Consider the following 21,092-nt stretch of genomic DNA (forward strand, 5'->3'; position numbering starts at 1 on the left):
AGTGCTAAGTACATTTAAATTGCATAAAATTTGAGGTACTTGCTGGTGAACAGGGTCCCATTTAAAACCACTTTTTAAAAGTTATTTCTAAAAATATAAAAATATATTTATATTTATACATACATAAAACATATTTAATTTTTATATTTATACATATTTTTATTTTTATATTTATACATATATAAAAATTTTGTTATACAAAGGCTTTATATTATCAGATCATTAAAAATAAAATAATATATTGATATATTCTTTCATAGTTTCTGAGACTTACCTGTTTGTGACACCATGTCATGGTTGTGTTTAATCACAATTTTTTTGTTCAGTACCAACCTCCCCAGAGCCCTAAGAGCTTCCAGTTGCACTTCAATCAATATAAGGTGAGGTAGATGGCAACCAGGATGTGTCTGGGATTGGTTCTCTCAAGCTTAATGTGCAATACCCCACTTCATGTATTTTATGTGTTGTTCTTGTATAAGGATTGTCTTCTAAAAAACAAAGTTACTAAAAATATTTAAAAACTATTGATCATGTGTTATCTTATACTGAAGAGCAAATGAGCACGTGTCTAAAAATATTCTACCATTTAAACCTTGAACCCTTATAAATAAAATAAGGCTTTTTGAATTCCTTAATCACTCTCCTACATCTGAATTAATTTTAATGATTGTTTGTATCTAGCAAAATGAGGTGAGTTGGGCGGGCTGCGAAATAGCTTTTGGAGAGATGAGACTTTTAAGATAATAATGAGCATTTAAAAAATTGGAGTGTAGTAATAAGGAAAAGATAATATGTACCCATGAAAATTAATTAATTTTAATTAATTAAAAAATTAATTATAAGACTAATGGTGATATTATGTTCTGGAAAATGGCAATACTAGAAAAAAAATAGACTTCTGTTTTAAAATTCTGTTAAATTCTTATTCCAAATAATGCTTAAAATAAGCAATGAGTTCTACATATAAAATATTTAATCAAAAGAGAAATATAATCACAATTAGAATTTCATAGGATGATGAGAACAAATGTGAGATTGTAATTGTATGGGTTATTATATTTGCAAAAGCATTTCGTCTACATAAATTATACCATAGTAGTAACTTAAAACTCTACATTAAAGGCATTTATAATAGTACCGTTTAAAAAAATGATATTGTTTTCTAAAAAGAGATTATTTACAGAGTGGCATTTGAATCTAAAAACGAACTTACCATGTGATTTCAAGAAATCAATATATGGTACAATGTATTTTTTAAAATGCATGTATGTATATATCAATAGAAATAAATGTATATATATGCTAATGCTATTTCTTTCTTTCTAATATGATTAATGGTGACTTTACTTTTACTTTTCTTTATTTTCTAAAAGTGTTTCAAATGTTCCCAGTGCACTTGTGTTTCTTTTGTAATTAAGGATGCATATTAAATTTTTTTGAAGTCAGTATTAATTTTCTGGTCATATTATGAGTTTGAAGTTATCAACAATGATATCTAGGCTGGATTTGGAAGGCAGAGAGGTCAGAAAGGGTCAAACTGAAAGAAAATGGTACTAAAATTCCCCATGGCTAAAAACTAGGTGAAGCAGGAGTGAATATATGAGAAAGCTGGGAGGATAGGAAGTTATGGTCAGGGAGTGCACTATTACAGTTTAGAATATCAGAGGTGGAGAAGTTCTATTGAAGATAAGTTACATGCTACAAGCTAAAAGTAGAGTTAAGGTTATTGCAGTTAAAGTGCAAATTTTATGACTAAGTCATTATATGAGTTGTGTATATTGATGTTGTTATGAAGATAGCAGAACTCAGGGCAAATAAAGACTATGAATAAAATTCCAAAATCTTTATTCATAAGGGGAGTGTGAGGAAGCCTATGTACGACAGCAATGAGGAGGACTAAAGAATGTTGTAGTGAAATGACTTGAATTTTAGATGAGTGAATTCTTTTTCCCTCCCTCTCTCTTTAATAGATTTTGTTTTCTCTCTTTAACAGAGAGTCACTGAATTCTCATTTTATGTTTTCATGAAAAATTTGTAAATATCATTTTACTAATGTCTTGTTTACATATCAATTCATAAAATGCAAAGCATAGACAAAGGTTGTAATTGACACCAAGTCTTAAGAAAAATATGCAACAGAATGAAACTAAACCCCTATCTCTCATCCTGCACAAAAATCAACTCAAAATGGATCAAGGACCTTGGAATCAGACCAGAGACCCTGCATCTTATAGAAGAAAAAGTAGGTTCAAATCTTCAACATGTCGACTTAGGATCAGACTTCCTTAACATGACTCCCATAGAACAAGAAATAAAAGCAAGAATCAATAACTGGGATAGATTCAAACTAAAAAGCTTTCTCTCAGCAAAGGAAACTATCAGCAATGCGAAGAGAGAGCCTACAGAGTGGGAGAATATCTTTGCCACTCATACTTCAGATAGAGCACTAATTTCCAGAATCTATAAAGAACTCAAAAAACTCTACACCAAGAATACAAATAACCCAATCAACAAATGGGCTAAGGAAATGAACAGACACTTCACAGAAGAAGATCTATAAGCAATCAACAGATATATGGGAAAATGTTCAGCATCTTTAGTAATAAGAGAAATGCAAATCAAAACTACCCTAAGATTCCATCTCACCCCAATTAGAATAGCAATTATCAAGAATACTAGCAACAATTGGTGTTGGCGATGATGTGGGGAAAAAGGTACACTCATACATTGCTGGTGGGGCTGCAAATTAGTGCAGCCACTCTGGAAAGCAGTGTGGAGATTCCTTAGAAAACTTGGAATGGAATCACCATTTGACCCAGCTATCCCACTCCTCGGCCTATACCCAAAGGACTTAAAATCAGCATACTTCAGAGATATAGCCACAACAATGTTCATAGCTGCCCAATTCACAATAGCCAGATTGTGGAACCAACCTAGATGCCCTTTGATTGATGAATGGATAAAGAAACTGTGGCATATATATATACCATGGAATATTACTCAGCCATAAAGAATAGGAAAATTATGGCATTTGCAGGCAAATGGATGAAATTGGAGAATATCATACTAAGTGAGATAAGTCAATCTCAAAAAACTAAAGAATGAATGATATCGCTGATAAGCAGATGATGACACATAATGGGGAGTGGGAGTGGGGCAAGAATGGAGGAAGGAGGGACTGTATAGAGGGAAAAGAAGAGTAGGAGGGGAGGGGGGAAGAGAAAAAATAACAGAATGAATCAAAAACTATTACCCTAGGTAAATATATGATTACACAAATGGTATGCCTCTACTTCATGTCTCTAAACAAGATGTATCCCATTTGTTTACAATAAAATAAACTTAAAAAAATAAATAAAACAACTAATCTAAAACAAACCAACATATCGTGAGTACTACCTTAGGTCCTTAGAGAGCAATTACCTTACTTAACTGTTTTCTTAATCTCAGATATTGATACATATTTAAATAATTTATCTAAAGTCTATATCCAGCATATTAAAAATTAGACCTTAATAGAAACACATCTTAACAATGTTCATCCACCATATCCTAAAGGGTTTTGTTGAATCCGCATGACATGACTATTGATGCCACTAGAGTCTTTCACTGTTATAAGACACCAACTTTTTATCAGACTATTATATACAATTTCTATTTTTATGTATGTTCTTTAAATCATTACTTCACTGCTTTAGATTTTAATGCTTTATTGTTATTTTTCAACAACTATGCTCTCTGTGTGTGTGTGTATATATATATATATATAATTGGTTTCAATGCTGTTTTTTTTTTAATTCACTGTTTGTTTAAAAAATATTTTCTCCATCTTAGTTTCTTTATTTGAATTTTCCCTTTAGTCCCTTGAATAAAATTTTAAAGTGATTTTAAGAAGGTTACTAAAAGTTTTACTTCTGAATCTTTGTATAATTGAAAATGTCTTTTCATTTGCACCCAAACAACAACTTGGTCATGTATTGCACATTCTTTCTCTTGAAAAGCTGAAACATTGTTTTCTGACATTACTTTTATGGGACCATTTTAGGCCATATTTTTGTTTTTGTTTTTTAGTTTTCCTAATACTTGTATGATTGTTTCTTTATCCTTAAAGTGTTTTAATGTCATCAAGCCATGTCTAGATGGTAGTCTTTTTTCAATGTTATCTGGTACCTGATAAACTGCGTAGATCTTTGGACTTGAGACACATAAAAAAATTTGCTCTTATTACTTCTCTTTGAATTCATTTCTAGTCTCTTAATGATGTCATCATATGTCTCACTTTTTTCTATGATTTTGAAGCATCTTAAGTATTTCCTTCACTTCATATTTCATTTAATATGTATTACATGTTTATATCTATATCTACATATCTATCTAATCTTATCTATCTGTGTCTTATCTGTCTTATGGATCGATCTATCTGTCAGACTAGTGTAAGACTACTATGCTTTGGGGATGAAACGAACAAAACAAGCATGGGTCCTCCCTCCTGAAGGGGAGGTGCAGAGATGGAAGAGCAAGTTTGAGTTCTTCCTTTATGTCCTCAAATGCGCAATATCTTCTCATCATCAAAGTTGCCTTTTTGTATCGGAACACAAAAGTGAAATTAGTTATAATTATTTTGTAGTCTTTTTGCTTGTTTGATTGTTTTACTTCAGGACTCCAGCTGCATTTTGCTTGATGGAAATTCTTGGGTTCCAATGGAATTTGCTCTTTTATTTTTTCCACTTATTATTTTATAAAAAGTTGGAGCAAATCAGTTACTTCTGGCTAGGTTTAAATTTTGTACCTAAGTTTCCTCTTTCTCCAAAATAATGAAGCTTTGGTATATTTTAGTTCTATTGCCTAGTATTTCTGTACAGCTATTTGATAACTGATTTTTTTTTTTTTTTTTTTTTTTGCCTGGGTAACAATGTTGAAGCAACTAGGACCTAATTTGGCATGACATCTACCTGGGATTCAAAGTCACATTATGATAGGCTGGACCAAAGAACAGCTTTCTGAAAAACAGGAAATTTTAAATATTTGCAGATCTGTGAATGCCTTTCAAGGAGTTGGATATAAAGCTGTCATATTATTCAGGCTTTTTTTTCTTCATATTTCCTTTTATTCATATCACCTTTTAGAAATACCAATGTTTCTTTCTGGCAGAGAACATAAAATCAGTATGTTTAGATACTTTCTTAAAATAAATTTTGTTTTAAAAATAAAATAATTGGTCAAAAAGCATATAGAAATGAAAAGATTATTTTGTTTTGGAATAACAGTGCATTTTGTCAGTTCTTGTCATTTCAGTGCTTAAATAAAAATTGATTATATGTATTTCTAACAATTTTCTTGAAAACAAATGGAAGAACAAAAGCTTTCTTTCTCTTTTAAAATGAACAATTAAACAAACAAAACTGTAAGCCATTAACTACCAAAAAGTTCTGTCTATAATTCTAGACAACTCTAAAAAAGATGAAAAAGACTTAGAGCTTTGGTAATTGTGGAAGTTTTTTTTTGTTTTTTTGTTTTTTTGTTTTTTTGTTTTTTTAATCTGTGTGTGTTTGGGTAAGTCTATCATACTGTGAATAATCATTTATGTACAAATGACTATCTTTTGGTAATAAGAACAAAAAAGTAAGAGCTGGGAAGGGAGATATAAAGATAATGATGGACCCAAATCAAAGAATTTTTAAGCCCATGAATATTGTATATCTCTGTTCTCCTTCCAGCATTTTGTTACATTTGTATTTTCCTGGGAGCCAACATTCAATTTTATAATGAAGAACAAGGTAGTTCTTCATTATAAAATTTGTGCTATCTGTGGTAGTTGCTCAGATGTGGTTTTACTTATTGAACAAATAGGGAAAAAGAAGACTTTAAATAATAAAAGATTGAGATGGCTTGAGCAATATATGGATGCAAATGATCAGGACCAAATATGCTGCTCACCTAAGAAGAACACTCATCAACCCTCACATGTCCAATGAACAAATTAAACTTTACAGGTAAAAGATAACCAAGAAGCAGCATTTTCTTCCTTATATTTTCTATATTTTTATTTTCCCATGCAATAGGCATGATTTATATAAACACCATCTGTTTCTATTAGTAAAATGAGATTTGTATTAGAAATAAGAAAAACCTGGTCTTAAACATGTGGGGAAGGGAAAAAATAACAGAATGAATCAAACAACATTACACTATGTAAATTTATGATTACACAAATGGTATGCCTTTACTCCATGTACAAACAGAGAAACAACATGTATCCCATTTGTTTACAATAATAAATAAATAAATAAATAAACTTATAAAGAGAAAAAAAAAAGTGTGACTTGGGCAAATCACTTGGAAACTCCTCAGACCTTAAGTTCTCTTCTGCAAAGTGAATATGTTGTATCACATTTTCTAAGCTCTCCAAATCCTCTTCAAATCATCTAATATCTAGTTCATACTCAAATTTCCCCAAGTGTTCTAAGATATATCTTTAGAGTTTTAAAAACATGAAACTCACACATTGCATTTAATTTTTTGTTTGTTTGTTTGTTTGTTTTGTTTTGTTTTGTTGACCTTGGAACAGGTCTCAATTCATTCTGTCATGATCTTGACTCCATGATGATTATGGAATATCTGACATTCTGATTGTTTCCTCTTACTGAGTTTTCAGTTCTTTATCTTTTGTATTTTGTACAATGTAACCTCTTAGATTCATCATAAGCATTTTTCTTCCAAGGCTCTCTCAGAGGTGATATTGAAGTATATTTTGTATCTTACTAGAAAGTACATAATGTCAGATTGCCCAACTTTTAATAATGAAAACTTTGATCCTTGATTAAGGTAGTGACTTCCAGACCAGATCACTCCAATTTTTTCCTTCCAGTTCTTACAATTTATATTTCTTTGACTTTTCATGCTATACTCTTGAATATCCCAAATAAACATTTAGCATATTAGTAGCTGTCAAACACATTTTCTAATAATTTTTATTATCTCCTTGAAGCAAGCATTCCCAGGTGCCTTTTAGTATCTAAAAATTCTTAACCTATTGTAATACTCCTACAGCACTTAATATTTCATGGTTTCCCCCTAACCCCTTTTATTTCCAATTAAATTAATTTTTGTCTTCTATACATGATTTGCCATGCCTACCCTTTGCCTTTAATATCCTATCTCCTTCCTCTAAGATCTCTCTTATGATTACCCTTGGCTTATGCTTATCACTTTCTTTATGATAGATCTCATACCCCTAACATCATCCTGTATTTCCAGTTTTTCTTAGTGATCCCACATTCAATTTATGGCATATATTTTTATAATTTTCAGTATGACGTTTCTTTCAACTGAAAATAATAGCTTTTCAATATAGGAATTACATTGATTCAAAGTTATAGTTATTGAAAAAGTTGAAATAAGCTTCAAATGTGTGATAAAATTGTTTAAAGAACTATTTTCTTTTTATATCTATGGCTGTCATCTGCTCAGCGGGTATGTGTGTCAGCATAATGATAATGAATGAGAGTACTGCTCTTTAAAAAGTCAAGGAAGCCACCTTGAGAGCCTAGGTGATCATTCAGCAGCCTTGTGAGTTTTCCTTCCTAATTTCAGCTTAGGTGTGATTTTTATGTGGCCTATATTTCCAGAATTGGGCAGTTTGTTCCAGATGGAGCTTTTATGGCTATGGTTTGCTAGGAAATACTGCTGTGTTTGCAGATCATTCATTCACTGATAAACTGAATTGACTTTCCCATGTACTTAACTCAGTTTTTTAGTGTGATATAGTGAGAGAAAACTGGATTTGGAGTCCAAAGACCTGAGTTTAAATATTGATTCTGCCACTTACCTTAAAGGTTACCTTGAGCAAATTCTTTAACCTCTTATAACTTTACCTAATCTGCAAAAAACAACAAAATTCTTGTCACAACTAGTTCATAGTATCATTGCAAGACACAAATTTGGTAGCATGGGGAAAATCTCTGTGATTTATAAAACACTATCCAAATTAAAAGATTATTTTTTTCAACTTAATAAGGAGAGTAATAGTCTCATTTGGGAAATTGTACTACTTCAAAATTATATATTTTTCTGTTTTTTTATTAACCAGAAAAATAGGTTTAATTCATTGCTTTTTCTTTTTGTAAAGCAATCAGATTGAAAATAAAGAGGAAAAAAGAATTCATTTTTATCTGAATTCTTTTTAAGTCACATATTTCACTTTTTTCTTTTATCTTTATGACTTCCTATATTATGGCATTGTGTACTTTTTCTTTTTTAATATTTAATAATATCGTGCTAATTTCTTTTACAGTGATCCATCTACTGTTTTAGGGATAACTTTAATCATTTGAACTAATCTCTCTATATTTTTTGAAGTTCTTTTTAATATTTTGCTATAAATTATGTTCAATCAGTCAATTATATAATCAATATTTATGGCATAACTGCTATTTAAAAGTCATTCTGTTATCAATGCAAAATTTTGAAATGCAAAATACCTATCCTAGATTTCATTTGCTCTATGCATGGTCACATAAAAATGGTTCCTATTCTCAAAATGTCTTCAAATATTAGTCTGGGAGACACACAGAAAAGATCTTAATAAAATTGGGGATATGGAGAGGAGATGTTGTGGATATAGAGATAGGTTCATTTTCAAGTTATTTCATTGTAAGATGTAGTGCTTTCAATTATATCAATTGCTTTAGAAATAATATTGTGACACTATTTCGGAAGGGATTTCATGATCTATTGCTATGCAATAAAATACCCCAATATGTGGTGAAAATCTTTCTCTTCTGTAGTGTTCTGTTGATTAGAAGTAAGTCACTAAGTTCAACCCACATATGAATGAAGGCTATTTAGACTCTACATTTTGTAAGGAGGAGCACTAAAGAATTTCCAACATGTTTAAAATCATCACAATCTACCATCTAGCCAAAAATTATTTACATGCTTCCTACATGCAACACATACTCAATCAGTCCTGAGATCCTTCCCATAAAACCTCATCAATTTCAGCATCAGCTTAAAGTTTAGGACAACATCAACTATACCAATGAACTAGGTAGGAAAAAAGAAAAAGAAAATGAAGATGAAGGTTATCGTAGTCTTTCCAGAAAAAGTTAGCCCAATCCAGTGTTTGTGCAGCTAATCTTACTGTTGAGATTCTAGTCGTATTTCAAATAGAATTTCTATCCTTATTTTCTGCATAGTGCCAGTATAGGACTCAAAAGGACATGGCCTCTCTCCTCATGATTTCCCTCACTATCTCATATGCTTGTGCTCCTGAGGTCATAAATGGGGGTGCAGCATGGAGAGAAAGGAGACTTCACTGGTGATTGTCTACACTTTGAACATAAGGAAGCAAACCTCTTTCTTTTGACTAATACCACTTCTCCATCAGATGCTGGTGACATGTACAGAAGCTCCTATCTGCAGATCATTCCTCCACATGGATGCAGCAGGAAGCAGGCTCCATATCACCTGACTTATCTTAATATAGGTGATATGTGCACTTCTGCTGTCACCTGTCCTCAGGGGAGGGAAACCCAGGAGAAACATGCTCCAATGTCACTTTGCTTTTTTCTTTTTTTTTTTGCCTTTTTATTTATTTTATTTTTTTTAATAATATATTTTTTTTATTGTAAACAAATAGGATACATGTTGTTTCTCTGTTTGTACATGGCGTAAAGGCATACCATTTGTGTAATCATAAATTTACATACAGTAATGTTGTTTGATTCATTCTGTTATTTTTTCCCTTCCCCCCACCCCTCCCACCCCTCTTTTCCCTCTATACAGTCCTTCCTTCCTCCATACTTGCCCACCTCCCTAACCCTAACTCTAACACTAACACTAACCCTACCCTCCCCCCATTATATGTCATCATCCACGTATTAGCTATATCATTCGTCCTTTGGCTTTTTGAGATTGGCTTATCTCACTTAGCATGATATCCTCCAATTTCATCCATTTGCCTGCAAATGCCATAATTTTATCATTCTTTATGGCTGAGTAATGTTCCATTGTATATATATACCACAGTTTCTTTATCCATTCATCAATTGAAGGACATCTAGGTTGGTTCCACAGTCTGGCTATTGTGAATTGAGCAGCTATGAACATTGATGTGGCTGTATCTCTATAGTATGCTGATTTTAAGTCCTTTGGGTATAGGCCAAGGAGTGGGATAGCTGGGTCAACTGGTGGTTCCATTCCAAGTTTTCTAAGGAATCTCCACACTGCTTTCCAGAGTGGCTGCACTAATTTGCAGCCCCACCAGCAATGTATGAGTGTACCTTTCTCCCCACATCCTCGCCAACACCTGTTGTTGCTTGTATTCTTGATAATCACCATTCTAATTGGGGTGAGATGGAATCTTAGGGTGGTTTTGATTTGCATTTCTCTTATTACTAAAGATGTTGAACATTTTTCCATATGTTTGTTGATTGCTTGTACATCTTCTTCTGTGAGATGTCTGCTCATTTCCTTAGCCCATTTGTCGACTGGATTATTTGTATTCTTGGAGTAGAGTTTTTTGAGTTCTTTATAGATTCTGGAAATTAGTGCTCTATCTGAAGTATGAGTGGCAAAGATATTCTCCCACTCTGTAGGCCCTTTCCTCGCATTGCTGATAGTTTCCTTTGCTGAGACAAATCTTTTTAGTTTGAATCTATCCCAGTTATTGATTCTTGCTTTTATTTCTTGTTCTATGGGAGTCCTGTTAAGGAAGTCTGGTCCTAAACCGACATGTTGAAGATCTGGACCTACTTTTTCTTCTATAATCTGCAGGGTCTCTGGTCTGATTCCGAGGTCCTTAATCCATTTTGAGTTTAGTTTCATGCATGGTGAGAGATATGGGTTTAGTTTCATTCTGTTGCATATGGATTTCCAATTCTCCCAGCACCATTTGTTGCAGAGGCTATCTTTTCTCCATTGCATATTTTTGGCCCCTTTGTCTAGTATGAGAAAATTGTATTTATTTGGGTTTGTGTCCATGTCCTCTATTCTGTACCATTGATCTACCTGTCTATTTTGGTACCAATACCATGTCGTTTTTGTTACTATTGCTTTGTAGTAGAGTTGAAGATCTGGTATTGCAATACCCCCTGTTTCACTCTTCCTGCTAAGGATTGCTTTAGCTATTCTTGGTTTCTTATTCTTCCAGATGAATTTCATGATTGCTTGCTCTATTTCTGTAAGGTACATCATTGGGATTTTAATTGGAATTGCATTGAATTTGTATAGCACTTTTGGTAGTATGGCCATTTTGACAATATTGATTCTGCCTATCCAAGAACATGGAAGATCTTTCCATCTTCTAAGGTTTTCTTTAATTTCTTTCTTTAGTGTTCTGTACTTCTCATTGTAGAGGTCTTTCACCTCTTTTGTGAGATTGATTCCCAAGTATTTTATTTTTTTCGAGGCTATTGTGAATGGGATAGTTTTCCTAATTTCTCTTTCTGAAGATTCATCACTTATGTATAAAAATGCGTTGGATTTATGAGCATTGATCTTGTAACCTGCTACTTTACTGAATTCACTTATGAGTTCTAAGAGGTTTCTGGTGGAATTTCCAGGTTCCTCTAAATATATAATCATGTCGTCAGTGAACAGGGATAGTTTGAGTTCTTCTTTTCCAATTCGTATCCCTTTAATTTCTTTGGTTTGTCTAATTGCTCTGGCTAGAGTCTCAAGAACGATGTTGAATAGAAGTGGTGAAAGAGGGCATCCCTGCCTTGTTCCAGTTTTTAGGGAGAATGCTTTCAGTTTTTCACCATTTAGAATGATATTAGCCATGGGCTTAGCATAGATGTCCTTTACAATGTTAAGGAATGTTCCCACTATCCCTATTTTTTCTAGTGTTTTGAGCATGAAGGGGTGCTGTATTTTATCAAATGCTTTTTCTGCATCTATTGAAATAATCATGTGATTCTTGACTTTAAGTCTACTGATATGGTGAATAACATTTATTGATTTCTGGATGTTGAATCAACCTTGCATCCCTGGGATGAGACCCAGTAGATCATGGTGCACTATCTTTTTAATATGTTTTTGTATGAGATTTGCTAAAATTTTGCTGAGAACTTTTGCATCGATGTTCATTAAGGATATTGGTCTGAAATTTTCTTTCCTTGATGAGTCTCTGTCTGGTTTAGGTATCAGTGTGATATTGGCTTCATAGAATGAATTTGGGAGGGTTCCCTCCTCTTCTATTTTATGGAATACTTTGAGAAGTATTGGAATGAGCTCTTCTTTAAAGGTTTTGTAGAACTCGGCTGAGAACCCATCTGGTTCCGGACTTTTCTTTGTTGGTAGGCTTTTGATGACATCTTCTATTTCAGTACTTGAAATTGGTCTATTTATATTGTGTATGTCCTCCTCATTCAGTTTAGGCAATTCGTATGTCTCTAGAAACCTGTTGATGTCTTCGAAATTTTCTATTTTGTTGGAGTATAGATTTTCAAAATAGCTTCTAATTATGTTTTGTATTTCAATCCTGTCTGTTGTGATATTTCCTTGTTCATTACAAATTTTAGTGATTTGGGTTTTCTCTTGTCTTTTCTTTGTCAGTGTGGCTAAAGGTTTATCAATTTTGTTTATTTTTTCGAAGAACCAACTATTTATTTTGTCAATTTTTTGTATTGTTTCTTTTGTTTCAATTTCATTGATTTCAGCTCTGAGTTTAACTATTTCCTGTCTTCTACTACTTTTGGTGCTGGTCTGTTCTTCTTTTTCTAGGGCTTTGAGCTGTAGTGTTAGGTCGTTTATTTGTTGAGTTTTACTTCTTTTATTAAATGCGCTCCATGAAATAAATTTCCCTCTAAGTACTGCTTTCATAGTGTCCCAGAGATTTTGATATGATGTTTCTTTGTTCTCATTTACCTCTAAGAATTTTTTAATTTCCTTCCTAATATCTTCTGTTATCCATTCATCATATAATAGCATATTGTTTAATCTCCAGATGTTGGAATAGTTTCTGTGTTTTACTCTTTCATTTATTTCTAACTTCAATCCATTATGTTCTGATAGAATACAAGGTAGTGTCTCTATCTTCTTGTATTTGCTAACATTAGCTTTGTGGCATAATATATGGTCTATTTTAGAGAATAATCCATGTGCTGCTGAGAAGTGTATTCACTATTGGTTGGATGGTATATTCTATAAATGTCCGTTAAGTCTAAATTATTGATTGTGTTATTGAGATCTATGGTTTCTTTGTTCAATTTTTGTCTGGAAGATCTGTCCAGTGGTGAGAGAGGCGTGTTAAAATCACCTAGTATTATTGTGTTATGGTCTATTTGGTTTCTGAAATTGAGAAGGATTTGTTTGACATACATGGATGAGCCATTGTTTGGGGCATAGATGTTTATGATTGTTATATCTTGCTGATTTATGCTTCCCTTAAGCAATATGAAATGACCTTCTTTATCCCTTCTGACTAACTTTGGCTTGAAGTCCACATTATGTGAAATGAGGATGGATACTCCAGCTTTTTTGCTGAGTCCATGTGCATGGTATGTTTTTCCCCGTCCTTTCACCTTTAGTCTATGGGTATCTTTTTCTATGAGGTGAGTCTCTTGTAGGCAACATATTGTTGGATCCTTCTTTTTAATCCAATCTGCCAGTCTATGTCTTTTGATTGATGAATTCAGGCCATTAACATTCAGGGTTATTATTGAGCTATGATTTGGTTTCCTGGTCATATGGTTCATTTTTAAATTTTATTTATTTATTTATTTGACACAACTTGGTTACTCCTTTATTTGACAATTCCTTTAGGATAATTCCTCCCTTTGCTGATTTGCTTCTTTGTTTTTCATCTCTTCCTCATGGAATATTTTCCTGAGAATGTTCTGTAATGTCGGCTTTCTTTTTGTAAATTCTTTTAGCTTTTGTTTATCTTGGAAGGATTTTAATTCATCGTCAAATTTGAAGGTAAGTTTTGCTGGGTATAAGATTCTTGGTTGGCATCCATTTTCTTTCAGGGCTTGAAAAATGTTGTTCCTGGCCCTTCTAGCTTTTAGTGTGTGGATTGAAAAATCTGCTGATATCCGTATTGGTTTCCCCCTGAATGTAATTTGGTTCTTTTCTCTCACTGCCTTTAAAATTCTGTCTTTATTTTGTATGTTAGGTATTTTCATTATAATGTGCCTTGGTGTGGGTCTGTTGTAATTTTGTGTATTTGGAGTCCTATAAGCCTCTTGAACTTGATTTTCCATTTCATTCTGCAGATTTGGAAAATTTTCTGATATGATTTCATTGAATAGATTGTTCATTCCTTTGGTTTGTTTCTCTCGGCCTTCCTCAGTCCCAATAATTCTTAAATTTGGCCTCTTCATGATATCCCATAGTTCTTGTAGATTCTGTTCATGATTTCTTACCATCTTCTCTGTTTGTTCAACTTTGTTTTCAAGGTTAAATATTTTGTCTTCAATGTCTGAGGTTCTGTCTTCCAGGTGTTCTATTCTACTGGATATACTTTCTATGGAGTTCTTAATTTGGTTTATTGTTTCCTTCATGTCAAGAATTTCTGTTTGGTTTTTTTTCAGTATCTCTAATTCTTTATTGAAATGATCTTTTGCTTCCTGTATTTTTTCTCTTAACTGTCGATTGGTGCGATCATTCAATGCCTGCATTTGCTCTTTCATCTCATCATTCAGTGCGTGCATTTGCTCTTTCATCTCATCATTCAGTGCGTGCATTTGCTCTTTCATCTCATCGTTTGCTTCCCTGATCATTTTAATTATGTACATTCTGAACTCCTTTTCTGTCATTTCTTCTGCCATGCTGTCATTGGGTTTTATTGATGTAACATCTAGATTTGTTTGCAGCATTTTCTTTCCTTGTTTTCTCATATTATTCAGGTATCAGTGGACCGTTGAAATATTGCAGATTTCCTCTATTGACTTACAATGTCCTTGAAGATTTCTATATATATCCCCTCTTAGCCTTCAGTAGGCTGAAGTCTTGGAGGAAGTTGATAATGCGGTGCTCCACAAGACAGCTGCCTCTCTAGGAGTGGTGGCCTTCGGGTGGGATATATTCCCTGCTAGTGGGCAGAGGTGCCTCCACTTGTTGACCAATGGTCGTCTAAAGGGGAACTAGGCTGCGGGCTGAGGCAAGGCCTGTTTGGGCCTGTGTCTCTGGTTTTACCGTCCTTGTGGGGAAACCTCACCTGCCAGGGAAGACTCACCCGGTGGGGAGATCTCGCTGGTCTGTTCCCCTCCTAGAGGTTCCTCTCAATTTACAGCTACCGCCTGGGCTGGGCTGCCTTCCTCTGTAAAGTTCCCAGGGGCCCGGCCCTACCTCCTGGGCCTGGGAGCCTCACCCTTCGCAGATGAATCTCCTTAGGCTGCCCCTCCTCAGAGAATCTGTCCGCAGGCCTGGAACCTTCGCTCCGCCCTAAGCGTGTCTCTGTGTGTCTCTTCCACCAAGAAGCCTCCTAGATCCTGGGACCCTGTTCTGCACCTAATCGCCTGGCTATGCAGCCCCTCCTCTGAGCAGCCACTTGGGGCCCCGTACAATCGCTGTGAGTCCCAGAGACTCGCCACACTCCTCTTCCTCCAGACAGCCGCCCAGTATTCCAGTGCGGTCACCACGAGTCCGAGCAACTCACTGTGTGCCTCCTCCTCCCACCAACCGCCCGTAGCCCTGGGCAATCACTCCGAGTCAAAGTGACCCTCCCCGTTCCTCCTCCTCCTCCAGGTAACCCCCTGGGTGTTCGGGAGTGGTCGCTCTGAGTGGCTCTGAGTCCACGTGACCCGCTGCACTCCTCCTCTGGGCAGCCGCCTGGACCTCTGGTGCGTCCACTCGAGACCAAGCGACCCACCGCGCTCCTCCTCCAGGCAGCCCCCCTGTGTTCAGGAGCGGTTGCTTTAAGTCCAAACAACTCACTACTCGCCTTCTCCTCTGAGCAGCCGCCTGGAGCTCTAATGCAGTCACTCCAATGTCACTTTGAACCCATTCAAGAGACTGTACCATGTGTTCTTTCAGGTGTGTGGCTGTCCCAAGAAGCCTAATACTTCTCTCCTTTCACATCCAAATTCTCAGCACCAAGGGGACTAGAAACTTCTGTTTCCCGCTTCCTGGAGTCACCAAATACTCTTATTCATTTGTATTAGCTCTATAATGAGCCAACTCTCAGCAACTCTTGGCAAGAAACAGTTCTTTGCCCTACCTTCCAGAGTCTGGCATTCTGATTGATCATTCTCCTGAGCCTTTCAGCTTTCTCCAGGGTGAGAGAAGGAGGTATGTGTGACATCTTTGGCTTTCCCATATCCTCCTCCACCATCAGGAAAATGGCAAAATGAAAAAAAGAACAAGTGTGAAACTATGATCCATCCCAATTCTTTTTTTTTTTTCCTCTGTCCATTTCTAGCACTCTTTATGCAGATGATAAATTAAGTAGTATTATCAAATGAATTCTGCTGGAAAATCACAATGTAACAAAGCATGTGATGAAGAGTCTAGGACCTGTAGACTACTGAACTTTGAAAAGTGACAGAAATGTCCTTTGGTCTTAGCAATGAGACGTATCAAGGTACTTGGCACTATCATATTGGATTAATATGATCCACCTAAATTCTTGGGTATGTCAATGAAGATGCCCGTTATCTGAGTATCACCTACCACTTTTATACTCTTCCCCACCTATTCCCTGCATCAGTCATAAGAAGCCACATTCTGCTCCCACCACATCATATTCTTGCTGTGCTTTTATGTTTTTCCTATGCTTTCCTGCTCCAAGACCACTCTTCCTTCCCCTTTTACTTCTCTCCATCACCCTGAACATGTTGTTCTCCACTCCATTCTTGTATACAGGTTGAACTGACCCCTTCTTCCTCATATCCTCATTAAACTCTGGACTCACACTTAATAGAACACAGACTGATCTTCTTGAAGTCAGAGAGCATGTTTTACTCAATTTTGTAAACCTAGCACCAAGCACAATGCCTGACATCAAATACGTGTGTATGAGTCACAGTTCTGACTCACACATACCATATTCAACCTATTTATTGCTTTTGTAAGTATCCCTATATGTCTCCTCTTCTATATTTAGTTTAGATTCATTTTGAGAACAGGTCATTTAAAACAACTTACATCATGTTCTCTCTGCAGGCTCCAATTGCGTACCTTTCACAAGAATATTTTATAGAAAGTAATTCTCTTGTCACTCTTATGATGTAGGTCAGTATCACTGTATTGATTGAATGGCTTATTTATTGAGCTGCTATTCTTCTTATATACCCTTTCTTTTAGAAAAATATGGCTTTAAAAGATGAAGGACCTAAAATATCTATACATAAGAAAAGAAAAGAAGTAGTTGGCTTCTAAATTCCTGACACTGTAATAAGCCAACTTTGATAGCATTGATTTAATAACTAACCCAAGATAGATCTTAAAATCACCCAATCTTTAGCTTCTTTAAAACAAATAATTCAGACAACAAAGGCACATGAAATGAATGATTAAGCAAGGGTGATCAATACTATGATATTCATTCTGTGTCTTGAGTCCAAGAGAACAATGCTGGGATATTTTCTTTTCAAAAGGAAGCTGAAACAATTTATGTTTTGTGACTATGATGAGAAAGGCAATTGCATAGTGGTTTGTCCTACTATGTGCCAGGTACCATACTCAATAAATTATTTGTTTATTTGCCTCATTTAGACCATACTATCTTAATGTATTTGGCTTCTCTAGGGAAACGAAACCAATTATCTCTATTTATCTATGTATTTACGTATCTGTCTATGTGTTTATCTATGTATCTAACGTAAAGGTTGACAAGTCCCAAGATATGCAGGGGGATAAGCCAGTGGTTTAGTTCCAGTTTCAAGTCCAGCAATCTTGAGACCCAAGTAAAGCATTTCCATTTGAGTCCAATGACAGGGAATGAAACTCCCAATTCAAATGCAGTCAGACAGGATGAATTCTCTTACTTGGGTATCATTCTACTTTTTTGTTCTATTCAGACTTTCAGTTAACTGATGAAGTCCAACCACATTAGGGAGGGCAATTTACTTTACTCCGTTTATCAATTTCAATGTTAATTTCATTCAAATACACTCTCACAGAAGCATCCAGAATGTTTGACTAAATTTCTGGGCACCCTGTGACCCAGGTAATTTAACACATACAAGGAACCATCATCACACCTATTTGTTAGTTCCATGACTACCCCTGCTTTTTAGAGGATGAAAATAGAAAAGGTACTGTAACACCCCTGTCACACACAACTGGCAAATGGCAGATAATCTGCTCCAACCCAGGTCTTACTGACCAAATCACCTGTTTAAAAATAATAATCAGGGTTTGAAATTTTAAAAGTTCTGGTATTTTTGTGAGAATTAATTTTTCAAATGAATATAAAGCATGTACCACTGTGCTTAGCCCATAGACTCATTGTAGGTGATATTACTATTAATGGTATTAGTATAAAAAGCATTATTATTATTAGTTTGTTACTATGAACCTTTCTCTTCTTAGTATACTTGATACTTGGGATGTCAAAGTGGACTTTAAATGAAAATATATTTGACCATAATAAATTTCTATTCTATTCCTTGGTTTTGTGGTATAAAGATAAAAAATTGTAAGTCACTAGACAATTAATTTCTCCAATATATCCTTTTGCAAAGATAATATTACCTTTGGCAGAGATATACTTTATTCCTGCTGATGTGATTAGAAAAAGACAAGGTCAACCAAAATGAGAAATTGACAGCATCTCTGTCTTTCCAGTTTTTAATAAGTATTGTCAAAAGAAATAATAATCAGATCTGAACTTGTTTGTCCTTGAAGTACCTTCTAAAAAAGCCTCCTAGCAAATCTAATGTAAGATCAAAAGCAGTTGAGAAAAAATAGAAGTCACTTAAGTGTACTTCCTTCCTCTGTTCTATGTGATAGAAATAAAATGCTTATTCACTTGCAATGACTTAGGCACTGGGATAATTGCTTCATTTTTGTCCTAGGGTGTTGGAAAATGATGGTAAAGGGAGCTCTAATAAATTAATAAGCCTATGTCCCCATATGTTCCAATGTATAAATAAAATATAGCCTTCTAGGGAATAAATGTCCTCACAGACTAGTAGCCTCATATCTAAAGTAAGACTTCAAAAAATTGTGAAACTTGTTATATGTGTTTTCTTCTTCTTCTATTGGGTATTACTATGATTTGGATGAGTATCCCCAAAGGCCCATATGTTAAAGACTTGATACTCAGCCTCTGGCACTAATGGGGGTTGGTGGAATCCTTAGGAAGTGGAGCCTAGGAGAAGGGAAGTTAAGTCACTCAGGGCATGCTTTGGAAGGGGCTATTAGGACTCTGGCCCCTTCCTCTCATTTTGCTTCCCAGCTTCCATGAGAACATCTGCCTCCACCATGTGCTTCCCACCATGATATTCTGCCTTGCCACGGTCTAAAAGCAATGGGGTCAAGCAATTAAGGACTGAAACCTCTGATACCAGAAGTCAAAATAAACTTTTCCTCTTTTTAAGTTCATTCATCCTGATATTTGCTATGGCAACAGAAAGTTAACAAACACAGTTCTCCTGTCTCTCATCCTTTTCAAGGACCAAAATCCTGTTTTATTTTATCTCCACATTTTGTGTTCTTAGCAAAGGCTGTGCTAAACTCATAGCATTGAGATACAATGACTTATAAGAATTAATTTCTCTTTCTATCAATCCCCCTCATAATTTAACAAGCTGTATAGTTTAAAGAGCTTTAACTTTAGGCATCAGTGAGATTGAGGAGAAATTTGCTGTAATCAGAGAGAACTTCCTAGAGTTGCTGAAATCACAACATACAAAAAAAAAAAAAAAAGGCATTCTCCCAGATATCAAGGTCAAGTTTGCTCATTTTTCATTTTCAGTCTCATATAGCTCTCAATTCCAGGCATTGACTCACAATACAAATCATCTTCATGTTAAATGTACTAGTGCTTTCTTTATCCAATCTCTGTATAGTACATGAGAGCTATTATCTCCACACAGAGTGCCTTCCACTCCCCTCTTGGGCAATACATGCCCAGCTTAGTCAATATTGTCATTCCTCTGAGGCAAGTGGTTTAATTGAGGAAATGAACCAAAGAAACACCTATGGAAAAGTATAAGGTCATACACACCCACAGGTATTTGTGTATGAGCTGGTGAAAGATTCATCATTCTAATGCTCAAAGAGTTTATCTTCCTACAAGGAGCACAGAAAAAAAAAAATATATATATATAACTATAAAATGATGAGGAGGACGCTGACTCCTCCATGTCATCAGGGACCAGATTTCTTCCGGCTCTCTTCTGTTGTTTTCAGAGTCTCATTCTTATAGTACGATGTGGCTACAATGTGGAGCTCCAACACTTGCATCCATTGTTATCAAGGGATATAGCAAGAAGGTGCAACAGGCACATACCAACCAACAATATTTTAATGTAGTTTTCTCAAATTTTCCAGATAGAACTGCTGTTTATAGATAATTGGTGAGAATGTAGCTGATTTGCCACATCTACATGCAAAGAATAATGAAAAATGTAGTCATTATCCCTTTAGCCAGGTGACCAGTTAAAAATCAGAGTTTCCATGACACAGGAAGAGAGAAAACAGATATTGGGATAGAAAACTAGCTACCTCTGCCCTATGTTCCCTAGGGCAAGAGCAACTTTTGGTCTATAGGAAAAAAATTTGTCAAAGTAGGCAGTGTTGCAGAACAGCTTCCCTTCTGTTTTATTCCTTTGTAATGCTGAAACTCATAAAGCAGAGATTGTCTTCCAATCACATCCTGGATAACACTCCAGAAGGCAATCTTTCTCCATAAGTATGACAAAGAATTATTCCAAACCTAACGTTTTCAAACAGAGCACTTGCATCAGTTGCATCAATTGGCACATCTCCCCAACCCTTTTCCTAACCAGTTTTACCTCATGAAATGGGTAAATTCCTGCCCAAGGTCTCAAATCAGAAACCTTGGCATCATTTCTTTTCATTCTTGCCTTCACTACTCCCCCACACTCCTTGCACTCAATGCAATAGCTCTAGCTCCAAAATGTAAAACATACAACACAACCCTGTCCACTTATCTCCATTACTGCTACCTCCAACCT

The sequence above is a fragment of the Sciurus vulgaris genome (genome assembly GCF_902686455.1).
Source record: "Sciurus vulgaris genome assembly, chromosome: 1".
NCBI classification, from domain to species: domain Eukaryota; kingdom Metazoa; phylum Chordata; class Mammalia; order Rodentia; family Sciuridae; genus Sciurus; species Sciurus vulgaris.